Source organism: Euphorbia lathyris, chromosome 4 (genome assembly GCF_963576675.1).
Source record: "Euphorbia lathyris chromosome 4, ddEupLath1.1, whole genome shotgun sequence".
Lineage (NCBI taxonomy): Eukaryota > Viridiplantae > Streptophyta > Magnoliopsida > Malpighiales > Euphorbiaceae > Euphorbia > Euphorbia lathyris.
In genome coordinates, this window is record NC_088913.1 from 71116269 (window position 1) to 71137905 (window position 21637).

General features: G+C 37.0%; 1 long non-coding RNA gene and 1 other non-coding gene across 2 annotated transcripts; both read left to right on the forward strand.

Annotated features, from left to right (window-relative positions):
* The first annotated feature begins 202 nt into the window (after nt 1-202).
* On the forward strand, nt 203-853 carry LOC136227179 (uncharacterized). The gene is made up of 2 exons (XR_010687980.1): nt 203-486; nt 735-853. It is a non-coding gene; the product is annotated as an uncharacterized lncRNA (long non-coding RNA).
* LOC136228361 (small nucleolar RNA snoR143) lies at nt 691-852 on the forward strand. The gene has a single exon (XR_010688684.1). It is a non-coding gene; the product is annotated as a small nucleolar RNA snoR143 (small nucleolar RNA).
* Nucleotides 854-21637: the final 20784 nt, after the last annotated feature.

Here is a 21637-nt window from a genome sequence, read left to right on the forward strand (position 1 = left end):
GTTCCCATTTTGTTCAATTAATAACCACGTTCCTATTTTTTCTTTCAAAACCCATGCAAGTGTACCCCAACATCTACTTTTATTCTTAATATAAGATGAAGCCTTTTTTTTTCAAGCAGGTCGCTGGATTGAGCGACCTGCTAGGATTTGGGAGTCTCTAGCCTTTCCCTCTATAGGTTGGAGACTCCCTGCAAATTACAAATTGATCCAATTTTGGACCACTAGAGTTGCTCTAAAAGTTGCCTGACTTTCTTCTATAAATTAGAAATGCCTAATCTCAAACCTCACCCCCCTTCTTAACCTTCAGCCGCGGCTGCGATATACATCCCTGTGCTCTCTAAGGTTTCTTTGTTTCAAACATATATTAACCAAATAGGTAGTGATTAGAAAGAGAGAGGCTTGAGTGGGATCTCACCGATCAAAACCCATTTCGATTCAGTAAAAGGCAGAGAACTAGAGAATGCCGCCACTCTATCTGCTTGAAGAGTAAGGCTTTGGTATCTCTAATTCGTTTTCCTTTTACCTGTTTTTTCTCGATTTGGGTATTCCACGATGAGAGTTCTTATAATTTTTACACTTGATATGAACCTATTTCTTCAATTTCTGTTTTCTTGTTTTAATTTTGATTTGCATATGTTGATTGAATGAGGAAACAGTTAATTCTCATCTGTTTCCTCCGTGAACAACAATGCAGAAAAAGAAAGCCTGATTTCTTCCTACTTTGTTCAAATCAGGAAACTGTATTTGGGAAAATAGGAATGGAATTAGGCAGCGGCCAGACAACCGTAGTGATGGTTTCCACAGATTGCAGGTTTTTGATCCTGTTTGTCTACTAATTTCCATCTCACATTTTGTTTTTCCAAATGCCTTTAAGGTGTTTGTTCATATGCCTCAAAGAAACCTACGATCAATACATATGATGTGCGTCTACATTTTAAAATTTCCAGAAGGTTTGGGTACACATCATACGTTTTGATCGTAGTGTACTGAGATTGACATTGTTGTGAAAGGCTTAAAATCAAATCTTATAATAGGATTATGCAAATATTCTTTGATAAATCAGTAGCTGTTCTTGGATATCTAATAGGCCTATAATCAACTAGTATCAGCTTATATAATCATAGCAATGAATTGATTGTTGAAATATTTCAGGGCTATTGGTAAACTAACCCCTTTCTTTGTGGGTATAAATTTAGATTTCATATAAGTTTCGGCCATGACAGCAATCCAAATGATTATCAAACATTAATTTTCTAGCATTGGGTATGATGTATATCTAAATACTTGCCTAACTTGTTATAAAAGTAGGGCTCGAGAAAAGTTTGGTTTGATTTGGCTTGATTTGTAAATGAGCGACTCGTGAGCATGATTTATTGGCTCGGTTCGTAAATGAACCGGGCCAAAACTTGGTTTGAAAGCTTCAGCAGCTTGATTAGAACATTTATGAATAAACTTTAGTTTTGTAGAAATTATATCGTTTTGTATTAGTTCATAAATATCTAAACTTAATATTATTTTATTTTCTATTCAATGAGTTCATTTTCAAATATATTAAATGAGTAATAATTATTTATAAGTATTTTATTTATTTATTCACGAACTTTGTTATTTTGTTTATGTACGTAATTAAATAGTTATTTGTGAGCAAACTATATAAATAGTTATTTGTGAGCAATCTATAGAAATATAATTAACGATCTACTCACAACCAATTCATTATTAGATAATTTTCTTAATAAACTAAATTCAAGTAGGATTTTGGATTTGGAATAAGTTTGGTTCTGAGTTTGTTTATTTTCTAATGAGCTGAACTGAACTTAGCAAATCAAAACTTGGACTAACAACTTTTTCAACAACATAATAAACATCGAATTGTAGTGAAACAATTTATGTAATGTTGTATGTATACACGACATTGTAAATCAACAAGAGAATTTTCATGAGAACTTTATTTTCAAGAACATCAACAAGAGGGTTTTCAACAGAAAACTTTATTTTTTTTAGTGCAAAGTCATTCAAATCAGATAAGATTGCCAGTATTTTAAATTTATTGATATGAAATTGCTGTAGTAAAACAATAAAAATATTAAACATGTTTAAACACGGAGTTACATTAATAAGGTAAAGGCTATATTTTGTTTGTGCTTGCCATTGGATTAATTTTTTAATCCACCATCAAATGGTAAAAACACATCAAGCAATGATTTTTTTTTTTATAAAAAACAAAGTAATCATAGAAGACACCACATTTGTAACTATCATATAACAAATTTATACTGAGAGAGATTGGAACGGTTGTGGAGTTTAAATTTATACTGAGAGAGATTGGAACGTTGTGAAAATGGTTAGAAATGAAATAGATGAGTTTATTTTGTATAAGGTACTAAAATAAGTTTAAGGTTTTTGGGTAAGTATCAATTTAGTTTTTGTATGGAAGGAGGTTAACGAAAGTAAATGATACTCCATTCACTCTCAAATAAGTGTCGTTTTAGATAATTATTTTTATTCTTTTTTAAGTGTCGTTTTCGTTTTTCAATAAAATTTAGTATAGTTTTTTGGTCTAAGCATTTAAATTTTGTCTTGATTTATGTATTTTTTAAGCTTTCAAAGTTTTTTCTCCAACCATTATAAGAGAGAGAATTTTTATTTAGTTAATCCATGTAAGTTTATTAATTTAAGTGCATATTAATTATGTTTCTTAATTTGTGTAAAAAGCTCTAAAAGGACACTTATTTGAGAATGGAGGGAGTAGTAATGTAATGCTAAATATCAAATTAATTTTGTATGGAAGTTGTTTTTTTGAGAGTAAGTCTTTGTTTGAGAGGTTAATGGAGGTGAGAGTTAAAGGAGATAATGGGAAAGAAAGTGAAGTGATGGAAAGGAAAATTAGAAAGTAAGCTTGTTTAAGAGTTTATAGAATGTAAATGAGGTTAAATGTTTAAATTCGTTTGATAGTTTAAATATGAAGAGCAAGTAAAGTTGAACTTATTTTGCAAAGACAACAAAATTTTAATATATTTTACGTTACTTTCATTAACATCCATTTTGGTGGTTAGAGTTTGGAAGTTTAGAAAGGAAGTATTTAATTTTCATTAACATTCATTTACTCTCCAAAAATAACTCTTAAACAAAGTTAACTTGATATTTAATCTTTCTTTACCCTTTTCTAAAAAAAGAATAAATGAATGTTAATGGAAGTTAAATATTTACTTTCTTTAATCTCTAAACTCTAACTTTCAAATTGGGGGTTAATGAGAGTAACGTAAGGTTTTTTAATTTTTTTGTCTTTGCAAAGTAAATTTAACTTTCATTTCTCTTCATATTTAAATTTTCAAACTTTTAAACGGAGTTAAACATTTAACATCGTTTACATTCTATGAACTTTCAAACAAGTTTAATTTTTAATTTTTCTTTCCATCACTTTTCTTCCTTTTCCATTACCTTCCTTAACTCTCACATCCATTAACCTCCAAACAAAGACTTAGGCTTCATGTATAAAATAGCACAAATTTAGATTTAACATTTAAAAAAGAGTACCAATTTAAACATAGATAATATAATGTGAGATATTATTAATACTACTCTATTAAGTTTTGTCAATTGTATGTGGAGAGAGAAATTAGAATTTAATTGAATAATGTATTACATTTTGTTTTCGAGATCTAAATTGGTGTTCTTTGTTAAATATTAAGACTATATTAATGTTATTTTATATGTGGAGTCTAAATTAATATTTTCTCAAAAACCTTATCTTTATTTGCTACTTTATCTTTTTATTTTTAAGAGAGTTAAATTAGAATTATATATTACTAAATCTGAAATAACCAACAACATAATTATATATTATTGTATTTGAAATAACTGTTAACATGTCTTTATTTGTAAATTAAATTTGATATTATCAATTTTTTTTTGATGGATGATATTATCAATTTTAGTTAAAAAAAAGTTTACTAAAATTTATAAAAATGACATTTTTAAGATTCACACAGGAATAATATGGAGATAGAGAGAGATAAGTAATAGGCACAATATTGATTTGAATCACCTTGATGATTATGGCTCGGAAGCCTTGTATTTATAGTGAGCCAATTGTAGTTTGTATAGAAATACAATACACAAGTATAATAGTATTGAAACTCTACCTAGCTAGAGATATAGACAAATTGAAACTCTATCTAGATAGGAATCTATTTACAGAGATAATAGAACATTATCTCTAACACCCCCCTCAAGCCGATGGCGGGCACGAACAAATAGGCGAGAGCGTAGCATCGTGAAGCGAGCAGGAGCTAGCGGCTTGGTGAGTATGTCTGCAACCTGATCATCGGTTGGAATAAATCGGACGCTGAGAAATCCATTTTGAACTTGTTCTCGGACAAAGTGATAATCTAGCTCAATGTGCTTCGTACAGGCATGAAAAACTGGATTTGAGGTAAGATAAATTGCTCCAACACTGTCACACCATAACTGAACCGGGATGGGTAAAGGGAAGTCCAGATCCGAGAGAAGTGATTTGAACCATAGGAGTTCTGCCGTGGCATTTGCCACTGCCTTGTATTCACTTTCGATGGAGGATCTGGCTATTGTTGGTTGCTTGTGGGTTTGCCATGATACAATGCTGGATCCAAGATAGACACAGAAAGCACCCGTGGATCTTCTATCATCAGGACACCCTCCCCAATCACTATCTGAGTAACAGTGAATGTGATCTAGTGGTTTGATGGACATGACTATCCCAAAGTCTGATGTGCCTTGAATGTAGCGTAGAACTCTCTTGACTCCTTTCCAGTGCTCATCAGTTGGACAGTGCATGAACTGACATAATTTATTAACTGCAAATGCAATGTCAGGGCGAGTGAATGTTAAGTATTGAAGTGCTCCCACAATGCTTCGATACTCATCTCCAGAGGTTAAACTGATGCTGAGATCTTTTGAAAGCGTTGGCGTGGAGGCCATGGGAGTCATTGTAGGTTTGGAGTCAATCATCTTCACTCTGTCTAGGATGTCAGCCACATACTTGGCCTGACATAGGTGAATGCCATCCTTCTCATATCTTATCTCAATTCCCAAAAAGTATTCTGCCTTGCCAACACTGCGAATGGGAAACTCATGTTCAATGGCTGCAATTGTGCTAGTGATGTGTGCAGGGTGGTTAACTGTTATAAGTATATCATCAACATAGTACAAAATATAGGTCTTTTCAGTGTCGGTGCGTCTGATGAACAACGAGTTGTCAGCCTATGACATCTTGTACCCAAGTGAGAGGAGGAATGTTCGAAGCCGTGTCAACCATTCTCCCGGTGCTTGCTTTAATCCATAGAGACTCTTTTTGAGAAGACAGACATGATCCGGTCGGTCACTATCCCGAAAACCCTGCAGTTGTTCCATATAGATTGTCTCTGATAAGTTTCCATGGAGGACCGCATTAGAGACATCCAGTTGATTGATGAACCAGTAGTTTGCTGCTGCAATGGCAAAGACAGAACGAATGGTTGTAGCCTTGATTACTGGACTAAATGTCTCTTTGTAGTCAATCCCAGCTTTCTGAGTAAATCCCCGTGCTACTAGACGAGCTTTGTGTTGATCAATGGTTCCATCTGACTTCTTCTTTGTACGAAAGAGCCACCTAAATGTGATGACATGCTGATCATGTGGTCTTGGTACAAGTTGCCAGGTGCCATTGTCAAGAAGAGCTTGAATCTCATCAGACATTGGCGTGCGCCATTCGGGTTGTTTGTTGGCTTTGCTGAAGTATGTGGGGTCCACTGTGCCATTTGGATGTGTAGCTAGAAGTCCCTCAAATCGTCCCCTCGAGTGAAGAGACGACTGTCGAAGCTGCATATAATGTTGACGTGGACCAATCATTGATGCATTGTGAGGTCTGGGTCTTGCATTAGGAATAGGAGCAAGTGGTGCAATTTCATAAGGAGGAGACTGTGTTTGTGGCATGGCGTGCTCTTAATGAGGTACTGCATTCGGTATCTCTGGCGTGTTGATGTCCATAGAATCAACTGGTGTGGTGAGATCATTCTGAGGAACTGGTGTTGATGCAGATGTGACTACTGGTGTCAAACATTGGCGTGGAGCTAGTGGAGCAGTGTTTTTGCTTCAGAGTCAGGGCGAATAATTGGGGTACCAGGATGAGGCCCAGAATGGACAGGTGTGATTGGTTGGGAACACGGAACCAAGTTAGAAGGAGATAATATAGGATTGGGATTAGAGAAATTACCTGGATACGGGCCGAGTAAAGATGGCAGTTGACAAGATGTGCTTACCCCCAAGTTGCTAGATGAAGGTGATGATGCAATGGCTATTGATGCAGGAAATACTTCTTCATTATGCTGCACAAATTTGCAGATGTATATGCGTCCGGTGGCATACTCAAGACAAATATCCCCAGAATGATTTTCCGATTGACCAAGGTAGACACATAACTTAGAATGGAAATCAAATTTGTGCTGGTTGTATGGTCGAAGAAGAGGATAGATACCACTGCCAAAGATGCGCAATGCCTTATAAGTAGGTTGTTTCTTGTAAAACAGGAAATAAGGTGATTTGTTGTTCAGTATTTTGGTGGGTAGGTAGTTGATTAACCTAATGTTGTGGATCATGGCATAGTTCCAGAATTTGAGAGGCAGAGATGCATTGGCTAACAAAGTAAGGCAAGTGTCAACTACATGTCTAATTTTTTTCTCAGCTATACCATTTTGTGCATGAGTGTGGGGCACGCAATTTTGTGTATAATGTCATGCCGTTTGAAAAAAGGTTGTAGTTTTTGAAATTCTCCCCCAAGATCTGAATAAATATTCTTAACCCTTGCACTATACTGATTAGAGATCATGGCATAAAAATCACAAAAGGTTGAGAAAACATCACTTTTGTTCTTTAAACAGAAAACCCATCCAAATCTACTGAATTCATCAATAATTACTAAAAAATAACGGTGGCCAAGACAAGAGACAACTGGAGCTGGTCCCCAAACATCCAGATGTAAGTTCTAAAAAATAAATGTGCTAGAGCGACTAATAGAGGGTAAAGAGCTTCTAGCAAGTTTGCCTAATGGACAAAAAGAATAATTACTAACTGACTTTGAAGAGGATAGATTGTTTCCTTTGAGAACTGTGCTGACTGTCTGATTCTGACAATGTCCAAGCCATGCATGTCACCTTTCAAAAGACACCTTCTCTCTTACTAGCGCCTCCTTCAGGGTGGGTGTAAGCACATAAAGCCCATCTTTACTCGGGCCTCATAACATGATTTCCCAAGTTGTTTGGTCCTTCACAAGAAAATGGTTAGGCCAAAATTCAAAGAAACATGAATTGTCACGGGTAAATTTTTGAACAGATAGTAAAGATTTGGTGAGCTTAGGAACAAGTAGGGCATCATTAATTTTCAGATTATTGATATTTGAATTTCCAAAGTGAGAAATTTGCAAACCTTGACCATTGCCAAACTGAACCGTGTCATATCCTGGATATGGCTGCATTTGTTGAAGTTGAGCTGGATTTGCCGTCATGTGGTTTGTTGCTCCGGTGTCAGGATACCACGGCTGATTAGGACCCATGAATGGATTTGGTGGTTGTTGCCACACCATGTGTGCTTGTGGTCCAGGATTATAGTTGGAATGTGAATTGTTCTTCGGCCTTTTGCACTTATCAGCCTAGTGGCTTGGATCACCACAGTTGTAGCACTTGCCACTTCTTCTCTTCTTTGGATTCTGCTTCTTTGCTTATGTTGGTTCCATGGTGGAGACATTAGCTTCTCGGTGCGCTGATATACCATCAGATTGAAGCCGAGTTGTCTTTCTGGTTGATTGGATCATGCCTTCAACTGTTCAAAATCTCCTGATAGTTGATGTTTGTGTCGCGCTGAGTGACAAGATTCTGAACGGTAGAGCGATACTCTTCTCCCAAACCATTGTAAAGAACTGACGGTAGTAAGTGTCGAGGGTAAGGGTTCCCTAAGGCAACCAGATCATCAAGAATAGACTTCACTTTTTGCATGTAAGCAATAACTGACATCCCCCCTTGCTCAAGCTCATGTAGTTCAACACCTAGAAACTGCTTGGTTCCTGTAATAAGCCGATAGGCATCTTCCAAAGCTAGCCAAATGTCATGTGAATATTTGAGATAAGCAATATCAGGAAAAACCTCTTCGGTGATGGAATTTTGGAGCAAAGTCCTAACCATATTTTCTAAATCATCCCATTGGGAAAAAGATGGATTTATGATTAAATCCGCAGCAGATGTCACAAAGTTTGTTCTAGGAATAAATTGAGGTGGAGGAGGTGTTGAACTGATAATATTGGAAAAAAGATGATAGGTTTTGAGGGTAGATTCCATGGACATCCTCCATGCTTTATAGTTGTGAGGGGTTAATTTGATGTTAATGGTGATATTTGTAGGAGGTTGTATTGGTTGAGTGACAGAGGTAGAAACAGGTTCTGTATAAACATGATTGGTTGAAATAAGAGGATTTGAAGAAGGAACAAAATTAGGTCGAAAATTATTTGAAGGTGCATCGACAGTATTGTGAAATGAATTTGAGAAAAAAGATGGAGAGGGATCATGGGTTAATTGAGTATTATAACCAAACGGGGAAGTATTGGATTCAGAAATAACCTGATGTTTATTACTGGCTTCGGCTGCTTGATAGGCGGCTAGGGCAGTAAGAACTGATGGAGAAAATAGGGTATGAGTTGTCGTGGTAACCGACGGTTGTTGTGATTGGATTGGTGGCTGCTGAACCGAAATCTAAACCGGAATCTGCTGATGGTGCAGGGGAGGCTGAACTGCTGCCTGGTATGCCGCGAGAGCAGCCAAAATCGTAGCGTCAGCGGCGGAGGTTGTCAGAGTCGGCAGAACATCCTGCGCATTAATCCCTTGCGGATTACGGTTCGAAGCTGAAGACGATTGTGCCAAATTGGATCACGCAGCAGCGGATGACGGTGGATCACGAAGACTCGCCGCCTGATATGCCGCGATCGCATCGCGGATGGCCTGCGGTAGCGAGTCCGCTATGGTCGACAGAGGTTGTGGCTGTGGTGGTGCTTGCGGCGCCGCGGCTGTCGCAAGGAAGGAGGAATCGCCGGTGATGAAGGGCGATGTGAAACGCCAGTCGGAGCTCGGTGCTACTAAACCTCCGGAGACGTCGTTCATGACGTGATCAGTGGTGGCGTTTGGTTCGGCGGCAGCGGTGGCGGTAGCCTGATATTCGGTGTAAGTGGTTGATTGCGGAAGATCGGAGGATTCGGAAGAAGCGGAAGTTGAGACTACTGATACCATGTTGAATGTATAGTTTGATATACAGGAATAATATAGAGATAGAGAGAGATAAGTAATAGGCACAATATTGATTTGAATCACCTTAATGATTATGGCTTAGAGGCCTTGTATTTATAGTGAGCCAATTGTAGTTTGTATAGGAATACAATACACAAGTATAATAGTATTGAAACTCTACCTAGCTAGGGATATAGACAAATTGAACCTCTAACTAGATAGGAATCTATTTATAGAGATTAAAGAACATTATCTCTAACATCACAAACTAGAAAATGAGTTAGATTGATATTAGTAAGGAACTAAGAAGATAATGGAGGATAGTCTTATTAGAATTAATGTAGCAGCGAATGGTTACCATATGTAGACCTCTACCACATTGTTGGGCCCTTTATCCACTTGGCCCATTTTTTTAACAATGCCACCCTCTTGAAGCTTAGTCCTTTCTTCAAGTTTGAAGTTAGGGAATTAAGCTTTGATGTGAATTTCATCCTCCCAAGTTGTCTGTTGTCCTGTAAACAGACTCTAGCAAGTGCACTAGATACAAGTAATAAAGTGATAAGTGAGTATCGTCTCCACAGGGATTGTGATACAAATAAATATGGGAAAGTGTTGCTAAACAGTGTGTGTTATAAAAGTGCCTTCCTTTATGGGTGTTTGTTTGATATTGGTTGTTAAATGACTCAGGCAGAATACTCAATCAAGGAAATAAGGTTACTTTTCAAAGATTAAGGGAAGAGAACAGGCTTTACATGACCGAACACGGTGTGCTACATCTTACAACATTCGATGAATAAAAGATAATGCCAACGAAGCCAAAGTATCAGTTTTTAAGTGAGTTTGAGTCAACTGTCGTGTGTTCTCAAACTCCTAAGATTTACTAACATCTTTAGCGTCCTAAAGATACGTTCTTTCTAGCATTAAGAACAAAACTGCATTTCTAGATGAGAAAACCCTCGACACAACCTTCTAACTTGTCAGCTTCGAAGTTGGGAGATCAATAGAGATATCGGTGAAGATGAAAGCAGTGTCCTAACATTCATCTAACACATACATACATGCTTACGCAAGAAAGTTAAATCCTCATTGATCACAACATTGGCAAAATACTAAATATTCATAAAAACGTTGTAAAACTTACATCACCGGGCCGGCCATGCCATGCCCGTTCAAAATGTCTACTCACTCATATCGAGCAGTGAGCAGAAGAAGATTCTTGTTACAGCTTGAGACTCCATGAGAGCTCTCTTCTCCTTCTATTCTACTTGTTAAAAAAAACTAAAACTAAGAAAATATCCGATTTCTAAAACCTTCTCTGCTTTTCCTATTTAAAGGGAAAAGACCGAGACTATCCAAAATTGGTACAACTTTCGTACCCTTTTACAAACAAAGTCAACTACTTACTACAATTAAAATAAACTCAAAAAAATGATTAACTTTTAGATTAACCCTTGAACGCTCAAGGGGGTGAGACTTCAAATCATCATGCTTCTTTGGGCAATCCCATCGCCACACACTTTCACCTGCTTTTCCTGCCGCTTTCCTTTCACTACCACCAACGATCTGTCGCTGTCCGTCATTGGATAATCCGGCGTTTAACCGCTGGACACAAGTAAGGCTCCACTCCTCATTGGCATTAGCGAAACAAGCTGTTTCCAGCGAGTTTAGCATTTTTCTTTGCTTATCTGCACAAGGACATTAATTAGCCCTTATTCCTTACAAAATGATATAAAAAATACCCGAATTCCCTTATAAATTATCTGTTTAACTTAGTCAATTTCATGCCTAACAAATACCCCCAAATTGAACCTTTGCTTGTCCTTAAGCAACAAATTGTAAGAAGAGATCAGAAAAAGGGTTAGGAATGAAATTAGTTTAATGAATGAGAACGACGAGTAAAGAAACATAGAACGCTTGGCACTATTAGGAGATGAACAGATCCATGCTAAGGTTTCATTGAAGAGTAAAAGCTTGTTTTAAAAGTTGTGTCCTTTTTGCTCAAGAAATTCCTCAAATCTTAAAATTTAGACTTCCTCTTTCACAAAGAGTTACCAACAGCCAGACATGCCTCACTAAGGAATGGAATAATTCACTCACTCTCGCATGGCATCTTTTTGCCATAGGAAAACAAATGCGATTTCACTCCTCAGCCCAGACACCACACCCTTAGGGTGCGAGTTTGCCTATTGATCCCGAGTCTATGGGTCAAAGTTCCTCCTAACATAGTCCAAAGGACTTTATAAAGGTTGTAATGTTAGGCTTGGGCTCTGGTTTGACAGTGAAAAGCTATTTCAGTGTATGAATTCTGTCTTTTTGCACTTTATTTAACATTCGCAGCCTATAATGATTGCTGTTTACACATACTTTATCTACACAAACTGTTCCCTCATAACCCAGTACTCTTCTGACTATTAATAAAGGTTCCTTCCTCCCCACATTATATTCCCTAGTTCATTCAATCTTTTCCTTAAGCGATGTTTGCTCAATTGCTTATATTCGCATAACTTAAGCACATGATTTTTATTTTAAACAATTGGCAATTCGAGGCATAAGACAGAACTCAAGGTATTTTAGAGTTAAGTGAAGGGAGATGGCTATTATTTGTGGTTATTCAGAAAGAGCAGGTTATGGCTCGACTTGGTTATCCTAATAATTGGGGTGCATAGCACAGGTGCCTTTTGTGTAGCGGAGGGAATAACTAAATGCCTTTTTCCTCCTATGAAATTCAGAACCAATCACCATTTCATCAGGGTACCAAGGCAAATTCTCCCTAAAGATAGTGAGTGCTGGCCCACTCAAAAAAACAATGCATACCATGGATGCATTATAAAGCTCAAATTCTCACTATTTTCGAGGAAAATTGCAGTAAGGCCATGATTACTAATTTTGACAGATGAATTAAAGATTTCAAAATTTTTGGAACTTTCTGAATTAGAGAACACGAAGTACAAACAAGCAATTAACACAACCTAACACCAAATAGCATGCACAGTCTGCTCTATGATTCCTACATAACACCAAGTAATTCTCTAGATGGAACAAACATAAGCGGAAAGAAAACAATGGAAGCAGACAATAATTACCAAGTATATGCACAAGGATTCTCAAGGGATATTTGTTCTACATCAAATCACTAAATTAAACCAACCGATTTACAGCATTTATCATGTTATTTCCGCATAAATTGTGATGCACACAACACAATCCCCACCCCCAAAAGAAAACAAAACATTGTCCTCAATGTTAATAATCACGGCAGCAGATTGTACAAGATAGGCGGACCAAAACATGATAGAGTAAGGGTGTTAGAGGTTACCAGATGCTAGGACAGCGAATATTTGGTCAGATCAGGCGTGATGGGAAAGAGAGGAGTTAACCTCTCTATCCACAGGGGCAGGAATACCCTCCTCCTTCGAGGAGGCGGCAGCGTTAGCCTTAACATTGGCACTAGCAGGTGTTTCGGGCACTTGTCTTACCGGACTTTTCACAGAGAAACCAGAGGGACTTTCTTTGGCATGCTCCTCAATGCAAAGGCTCTTGAGCATATCGATCTCGCCCTGTTGCGATGCGTACTTTTGCTCCATGGCGAATATCATTTCACGGTTTGCCAGATTCTGGGCAAACAGGGCATTGAATCGATCCATCACATCCCCGCAGGTCATCTTTGCACATTTCTTATAAAAGTCCAAGTCTTTCGGCTTCTCGACTTGCTCAGAATCTGACGACACTGATAGGGTAGGCTCGCTTTTCCTTTTTCGGCTCTCAGTCTGCCGAGATGTAACAAAATCAGACATCCAGACCCACTTCTCGTTCATAATTTTTCCGAATAACATCTTTTGGAGGCTCTTGAGATCAATTAGGTCAGGGTGATTCACAATCGTGAGACGAGAGTGGTCTTCAGGTTTAAAAACCCCGATTGACTCCGCAATTCTGGTGACAATGCTTCCACAACAGATGACTGACGAGTTTTTCTTGGAAAAAGCGCTGATGTACTCTCCAAACCAGAATCCCAAATTCATTCTCGGGCCAACTGCCATACTCCACAACGCGGTGAGATCTGCATGTGGCATGGTGGCTTGGTTTTCCCGGGCGAAGATTGTACCAGAGATCAACTTGTGCAAATACCGAACAGCGTAATCATCGATATTGGACGCCTTGGTCGAACTGCCGTCATAATGTTTTTGTCTTGAAAGTGATTCCCAGAAGGCCACAGGGTCGAAAACATCAGGCGTTGTGGTGAATGCCTCTTTATAGCTCTCGGATTCTAGATCGTCATCATCGACAGCACCAAGCATCTGGTTGAACAAGTTAAGCGAAGGCCTTTGGGAGTGACCCATGAGCCTGAAGCTAAATTTTCCCTCTTCGTCAGGTTCGGTTATCTCAGCGTTGTGCTTAAAGGTTGCCAAGAACTCGAGTGTTAGTTCCCGATAGGCCGGTTCCGTCATTTCAAAGAAACATTCAAAATGACCAGACTTCATGAAGGTGCGTACACGATCCTCGAGCTTTAGCCTTTTTAGGGATTCCTAGCAAACTGTTCGGATGGGTCCGAACTGAAGTTTCGTTAGCTCATCATAGTACGCCTGAACAGAGGCGTGTTTGAACTGGGAGAGTTTCTTGACCAGCTTCTCATCTGGGACAAACGCCACAGTGCACGGTTCCGCCATTTTTGCCTTTGCTTTTTCTTTCTTGGAAGACCCTCAATTTTCACATTTTTGCCCGAGCCTCGGGTTCTCATTTCGCTTTCAAGTTTAAGTAGGGTTTTCCAGTGGTATAGGGCACAGATCATGAACTGCCTTTGTGAAAAGAAATCTCAAAGAAAAGAAAGAAATATGGTGATAGACGGACTGAACTGAGATAAAGCATCTTTAAGTAGGGGAAACGAGGCGTCTTCTCGCCAATCTGTCAGTTTGAGGCCGAATCAAAGTCGGCCACCTGGACAAATCGGCAGAAAGGCGCGTATTTTCGAATCAGAATGAGGGTAGATGAACGGTCAAGATTTTATTTTAGCATTTATATCCCCCCGACCGTGAATCTTATCGAGGAGAAAAACATGCGGTATGATTGCCTATTTGGCATAGGAGTGGACGTTCCACTTTTCCTAGCTTTAATAACAAATTCCTACCGCCCAAATTTCTACGATTTTCCCTTTCCCTACAACATAGGTACAATTGTACTACCTCACCCTTGGAAGGATTTTTAGGTTTTTACAATTGTGCCTAGGCAGAAATTACTCAAGATGAAGTCAACTTCAAACACACTTTACACAAGAGAAACAAAAAAAATAAAAATAAAAAGTAAAGATAAAAATCAATAAAATGCAAAGTTACTTGTGCTACAATTGGTGTTTGTAGCGGACACCCTGTTCTCTTGCTTTTACTGTCCTGGGGGATCCTGGAAATGAACAGTATCGATCTTCCTTGTGTGATCGTTCTCTAAATATGGTTTTAATCTTTGTCCGTTCACCTTAAAAGGATCACCCCCATATTTGAAAATTTCAACAGCTCCATGTGCAAATACACGGTTCACAATGAATGGTCCTGACCATCTTGACTTGAGCTTTCCCGGAAAGAGTCTCAATCGTGAATTGAAAAGAAGGACGTTTTGTCCTTCATGGAACACCTTGTTCATGAGCTTTTTGTCGTGCCACTGCTTAGTCCTGGCTTTGTAATTCACCGCATTTTCGTATGAGAACAGCCTGAATTCCTCCATTTCGCTCAGCTGTAAACTTCTCTGTAAACTCCATGCCCAAAATGCGTGGTGTTCCATTTCCACCGGCAAGTGACAAGATTTCCCGTATAACAACCGAAAAGGAGACATTCCAATCGGTGTTTTATAAGCGGTACGATATGCCCATAGAGCATCATCGAGCTTGTTTGCCCAATCCTTTCGAGAGTTGCCAACGGTTTTCTCTAAGATTCTTTTTATATCTCTATTGGAGATCTTCACCTGTCCACTAGTTTGTGGATGGTATGGTGTGGCAACCCTGTGTGAGACTCCAAGTTTTCCCATTAATTTTTCAAATTTCGCATTACAGAAGTGGGTCCCTTGATCACTGATGATCGCTCGTGGGACCCCGAATCTGGCGAACAGTCTTTTCAGAAATTTGACTACCACACGGGCGTCATTGGTGGGACTTGTTATTGCTTCGACCCATTTGCTCACATAATCCACAACCACTAGGATGTATTTATTCCCTTGGGAAGTTGGGAATGGTCCCATAAAATCTATGCCCCAGATGTCAAAAATTTCGCACACAACTATGTTGTTTAGGGGTATAGCATTTCGAGCTGAAATGTTTCCCGTTCGTTGGCACTCATTGCAAGTTCCAACGAATGCATTAGCATCCTTAAAAAGAGTGGGCCAGAAAAAACCTGATTGGAGAACCTTTGCCGCGGTACGGCTTGCACTATGGTGTCCTCCTGCTTCGCGGTTATGACAGTGGCTGAGAACATCCTGTCCCTCTTCTTGCGATATGCATCTTCGAATGATTTGGTCCGCGCACAACCTGAAAAGGTAAGGGTCATCCCAAAAATAATATTTGATTTCGGAGAAAAACTTCCTTTTTTGATTTGTGGATAGGTTGTGTGGTTTGAGCGAAGTTGTAAGGTAATTAGCTATATCGGCGAACCAGGGCGCAGACTGTGCCGCATACAGATGCTCGTCAGGAAACCTTTCCACGATTTCTATTTGTTCAACCCTGCCTTTGTGATCTATCCTTGACAAATGATCTGCAGCAACATTCTCCGTTCCCTTTTTATCCTTAATTTCCAAATCGAACTCCTGAAGTAATAGCAACCACCGGATCAACCTTGGCTTAGCATCTTGTTTCGCGAACAAGTATCGCAACGCTGCGTGATCTGTGTGAAAAATCACCCTGGATAAAACCAAGTAGGGCCTGAACTTGTCGAAAGCATACACAACCGCCAGAAGTTCCTTCTCGGTAGTTGTTGAGCGATTTCCGCAAGTGCACGGTTTCGCTTGTAGTAATAAAAAGATATCGATCCCACAGGGATACGTTTTTAACGAAAAACTTATTTTTGAATCTGTTAGTTTCGAGTTTGTTAGATTTACTTATTGAAGTTAAATGAAGAGTGAAAATTATTTAATTGAATTTGGAAAAAAAAATCGTTTTATTGAATTTGGGGATTTAGGGTATTTGAAAATGCTAGAATGAGATATATATTAGAATATATCGATTGTTAGAAATGTCTTCTGATTTAGGGATGAATTTTACAAAACAGGAACGCTTAGTTCTTTTTAGAAAAGATAATTAAATGTATTCATTTACATTAAGCAAAGAAATCAACTTTAAACTTTGTACATTATGAAAATGTAATATCATAAGCTCCTTCAATGTATTGGGCTTTGAACTGCTTTCGATCTTAATCCAAAGTATCGTGCCCTAATCAACCTGGTACTAATCTTTAACATTAAAAGTACCAACTTGTTTAGGTTGTTCAACAAAGTTTCCTTGTAATGATTTTGAATTTAACTACGTTTTAATGAAAACACCAGAACTCACTTTAGTGGATTGGTTACCATAAGTGCAACTTAAAAATGAATTGAAGAGAACCAACTTTACTAGATGAAATATAAATTGAAACAAGTTTACAGAGAACAGAAAGCATGGAAACTTTTGACGATTGCAAGTGAAAGGTTGTCAATTCTTCCCTTGGGCTTCGTTAGAGTTTGTCAGACTCCGGGGCAGATCCTCTACTCAATCTTCTCGTTGTATCTTCGTTATAGGGATGCGGACGGCCTCTACCAAAATGTAAACTAATAAGACTGAATCTAAACGCTACTGTGTTTGTAATTATATTATAAACAATGTGTGTACATCATATTGCTTTTGTACAGAATCTAATTTCTAACTCTCGAAATGTGTTTACTTAGAACTTCGACATAAGTTCTACGCTCTGATTATAACATTTCACATATGTTTTCTCTCAACATCAACTCTTTATTTATAAATGTTGAAGGGTTGTGTTTGAAGTGATGTATCTGTTGGTTAAGAGTCGTGTCCGTTGTGAAAGGACGTCTTTATCCACTTGAACGAACGCGTTTCTTGGATTTTCAGCATGTGTTAAATGCTCTTGGTAAATTTCTGCACTTACCGAGGATAGTAATCCGCGGCCGTGAATGACGTAGCATTAAGTTGGGCGTCGGACGAAGGGGAGAACTGGCTAAACCACGCGTGTCGCGGTCGCGGGTGGTGAATTCGCGGTCGCGGCATGCTGAGTTTTCCGTTTCTTTGCTTTCGTTCGTGTCCTCGACTTGGCGCTTTTGATTTACGTCGTCTTTGACTCCTTTTGTAGGGTTTTTCTTCTGTTTTAGATCCTTTTTCGTTCCTATTTGGATTTTACCAAATATTCAGGTACCTTGCAAGAAAGAAAGATATTCGAGAGTAAAAGTAATCTAAACAGATATAAATAACACGAATTTGTAATAAAAATGATATAAATGTTAATGATATTTTAGGTATATTTTGGGCTTAACAAATCTCCACACTTAATCTTTTGCTAGTCCCGAGCAAAATTTCACTGAATTTATTCCTTAACTAATCTCTTTATGAAAATAAAACATATATCTTTGTGTTTACCTTTTAAATTAGTTAAGCCGAAAAGACTAACTTCGCATGGCAAATTTATACGCAAAATATCAAACTAACTTAGTATAAATACGATATATCATTCGTCTTGTATTTCAATTTTTAAATTGAAGTATTCGGGACGATGTAAGCACGCACGTTATTGAGTCTTTCATCTCAAGGCATTTCAAAGCACCAAATTTCCTTTCCCAAACTTGAATTATTAAGTTTTAATTTATTTGCTTAGTTACGCCCGTGATAAGGGTGGTCTCGATCGTAACTTTATATGCATTTGTTTTGTGTTCGCTTAAGAGGTACCGACCATGCCATGGGTGGACGCAATCATTACTTTAAACTTTAAACACGCTTAATTTTTCTAATTTAAACGTTCCTTTCATACCTCGATTGTGATAAGGGTGGTCGCAACCGTGGCCAAAAGTACGCTTCACTTATTTATTTCTTCCCTTTCATACCTCGACTGTGATAAGGTTGGTCTCAATAGTGGCCAAAAGTTAAGAATACGATTTATTGATTATAACTTGTAAATTGGGAAAAAGAAAATTAGCACATTCATCCTATATTGACTTAAAATTCAACATGTATTATGGCTATAGTTTCCTTAAAAACTTCAATTGGTGTTAATGTAAGACAAAATCAAAACCGAGCTAAAAAAATTGTTAGTTCAATTTAGTGCCTATAAACCTAATTGAAAATTTAAAATAAGATTTATTGTATCATGAATTTCATGATATGAAATAGAGATTAAAAATAAAGAATTTATTACTTAAATACATTCACTCGAGACAATTTTTACTTAAAATCGTGTCGAAGATTTGTGAAAAATTTGAAAAATATTACCCGTATAGAAATATATTATTTCTATCGATAATGATAACCTAAAAATAATCATAAAAAAATTTAACTTATGATTAATTTAGAAATGTATAAAAATGTTAAATTAATAAAATAGTGTTGCAAGCATTTGTGAAAATATTTTTTTGTTGCATTTATTCGTATCTCTAAAATGATATATGTATATCTCCTCCCACACTTAAATTGGACCATGTCCTCATTGGTGCAAAATTTGATAAAACACGAAAAAAATGTATGAAAATAAGCATACGAATGAAGAAAGAAAAAGTATGAAATTAAAGTATCCAAATTAAGATATTAAAATTTGAAAATTGTACCAAACTGAAAAAGTAAATCAACATAAGAGATAAAAGAATTAAGAAGAGATAAGATAAAACCTTTTCTTTTGAAGATGAATCCGGTGGAGATGGTGTGGTCACTACGCCTCGATGACGGAAAAATGATAATAACTGGCGTCGGGTTGACGTGTGGTCATTCCTTAAACTACTAAGGTTGGAATCCACCGAGGTAATTCATGAACACAAGTCTGGAAAGTTTGTACCAATATCATCTGACCATAAATTCATGTGCCGGTTCTGCTCATTCATTTGGTTGAAATTTTATTGAAAATTAACGCAATCACCAACAAAGTGGTGCTCTTCCACAACATGCCATTTGGGCTTTGCTTCCTCTATATTGTCATCATCATAATGCATATCGTCATCCCCACCAAAATGGTTCTGCTCAGTACCATCCTCTTTAATACGAATCTCTCCATCCCCAACGCTGCCCTTCGTATGTTTAGGCACGGTGTGGAAAACTGTGAAAGGTGTGGTTGGGAAAGAAGTATATTGGGTAGGTAAAAATTTGGTAAAAGTAAATGTAATGTGGTGTGGATTTAATTGTACGGGGAAGAGTATGGAGTGTGTAATTTGGGTAAAATGGAAGGTGATGTTAGGTTTGTGTAAGGGATAGGTACATATAGGGGTGAAATATAGGTGTTTAGGAGTTATTGAAAGAAATAGGAAAAAGTTGAAAAATTGTGCAAAATCAGATCCAAATTCCGTCCTATAGATCGTGTGTCGTGACCGAGATTCATGACTCGCGATCGCTGAAACACGCGAATAAAACTCTGTTTGTGCAATTTTTTGAGTAAATATGTCATATAAATGAAAACATGTATACCTGAAAAAAACATAAATGAAAACATTAAATTCAAGGTAAACCAAAGGTTTATCCTTATTAATGGGAAAATAACAAATGATATAATTAAGTCAATTAAGATAAGAATATCAAAAGTTATGAAGTAAAATGAAGGAAGCATTAAGGTTCACTTAATCATATAAGTTAAATGAATCTACATATTTAATGATTCGAAACTGAGTCATGTACTTAATAATTTCGCATGTAATAGTTACAGAGATATCAAATATAAACTGAGAATTATCGTGAAGTGTGTTAGTATACTGATCGATTAATTATCACTGATAAAATTTGAACAGACATAAAATCAGTATTCAGACGAAATAATAAAAAGTATTGATTTATTAGAAATGCATGAACAAATAAAGTAAAACATCAAACATGAATTCAATTATAAACAAACAAACCTATTTACATATTGTGTGAAAACAAAATACCATACAAACCTATTTCTTAGATGGTGTGTGTTTAGAAGTCATGTTGTTTGGAAATGGGTAAGGAAGCAAAGGTCTCTGAACTTAGTTTCTGGTTTGATGAAGATGAAAGAATATCAGAGAGGTATTCTGACAGAGATGAAAAGAATGTAACAGTACTTCAATCCTCTATAACTTATTTATAAAATCCTAGGATGAAATGAGGTATTGTTGTGAAGTGAAAATGTATTTAATCAGACCTCCTGAAGATTGAAGAAACTCAATTTTTCGTTTCTGAAAAGTTGTGTCTGCAGGAAAAGAAAAACGCAGGTCTGAGTCTGCAAGAATTTATCGTGTCGCGACCGAGGATACTGAGCCGCAGTCGCGGCACGCTAATTTAAAAAAAATTTGTGTGATTTTTTTACTGCTGAAGTTACAGAGAATTCTGATCCTCGGCCGAGGATTTCAATCCCCGGTAAGTTCAGAAATTTTTTGTTTTCTCTTCCTTTCCCTTGAAATTTTTAAAATTCTGAATTCTCAACTGAGGATTCCAAATCCTCTGTAAGTTCAGAAAAATCCTTACCTTTTTAAGAATTCTAAATATGTGAATTCTCAACTGAGAATCACTAAATTTCTTCTAATTCATATTAAATACCTAGAATTTAATTAAAATTATGACTTGAACATATTTTCATGTATCTAAAATCTAATATAAAGTCTATTAACAATGAAAAATCATAAAATTGGAATGTGTAAAAATTAAAAATCATTAAAAACATATTAAAAACAAACAAAATGAAAAATAAAGTAAAAGTAAAATTGGAATAAATCTGAATGAATTAATCGTCAGAAAAATATGTTATGAACGCAATTTCCTCGTTTGAAAAATTTTCGTAATAGATTTTACATCTGTTACCGTTAACTTTAAAACGAACTCCGTCAGGTCCTTCAATTTCTAAAGTTCCATAATCAAATACATTGAGAACCAAATATGGTCCAGTCCATCTGGACCTAAGTTTTCCTAGAAATAAATGAAGCCGTGAATTAAATAACAGCACCTTATCCCCAACATTAAATTGTTTGACCTTAATCTTGGCATCGTGCCATTTTTTCACTTTTTCTTTATAAATCTTCGCATTTTCATAAGATAGATGACGTAACTCATCTAACTCATTTAAGCCGAGTAAACGTTTCTTTCCTGCTTGTTGTAAATCAAAATTAAGTTTTCTAATAGCCCAATAGGCTTTATGTTCTAATTCTACTGGTAAATGACATGTTTTTCCATATACCAAACGATA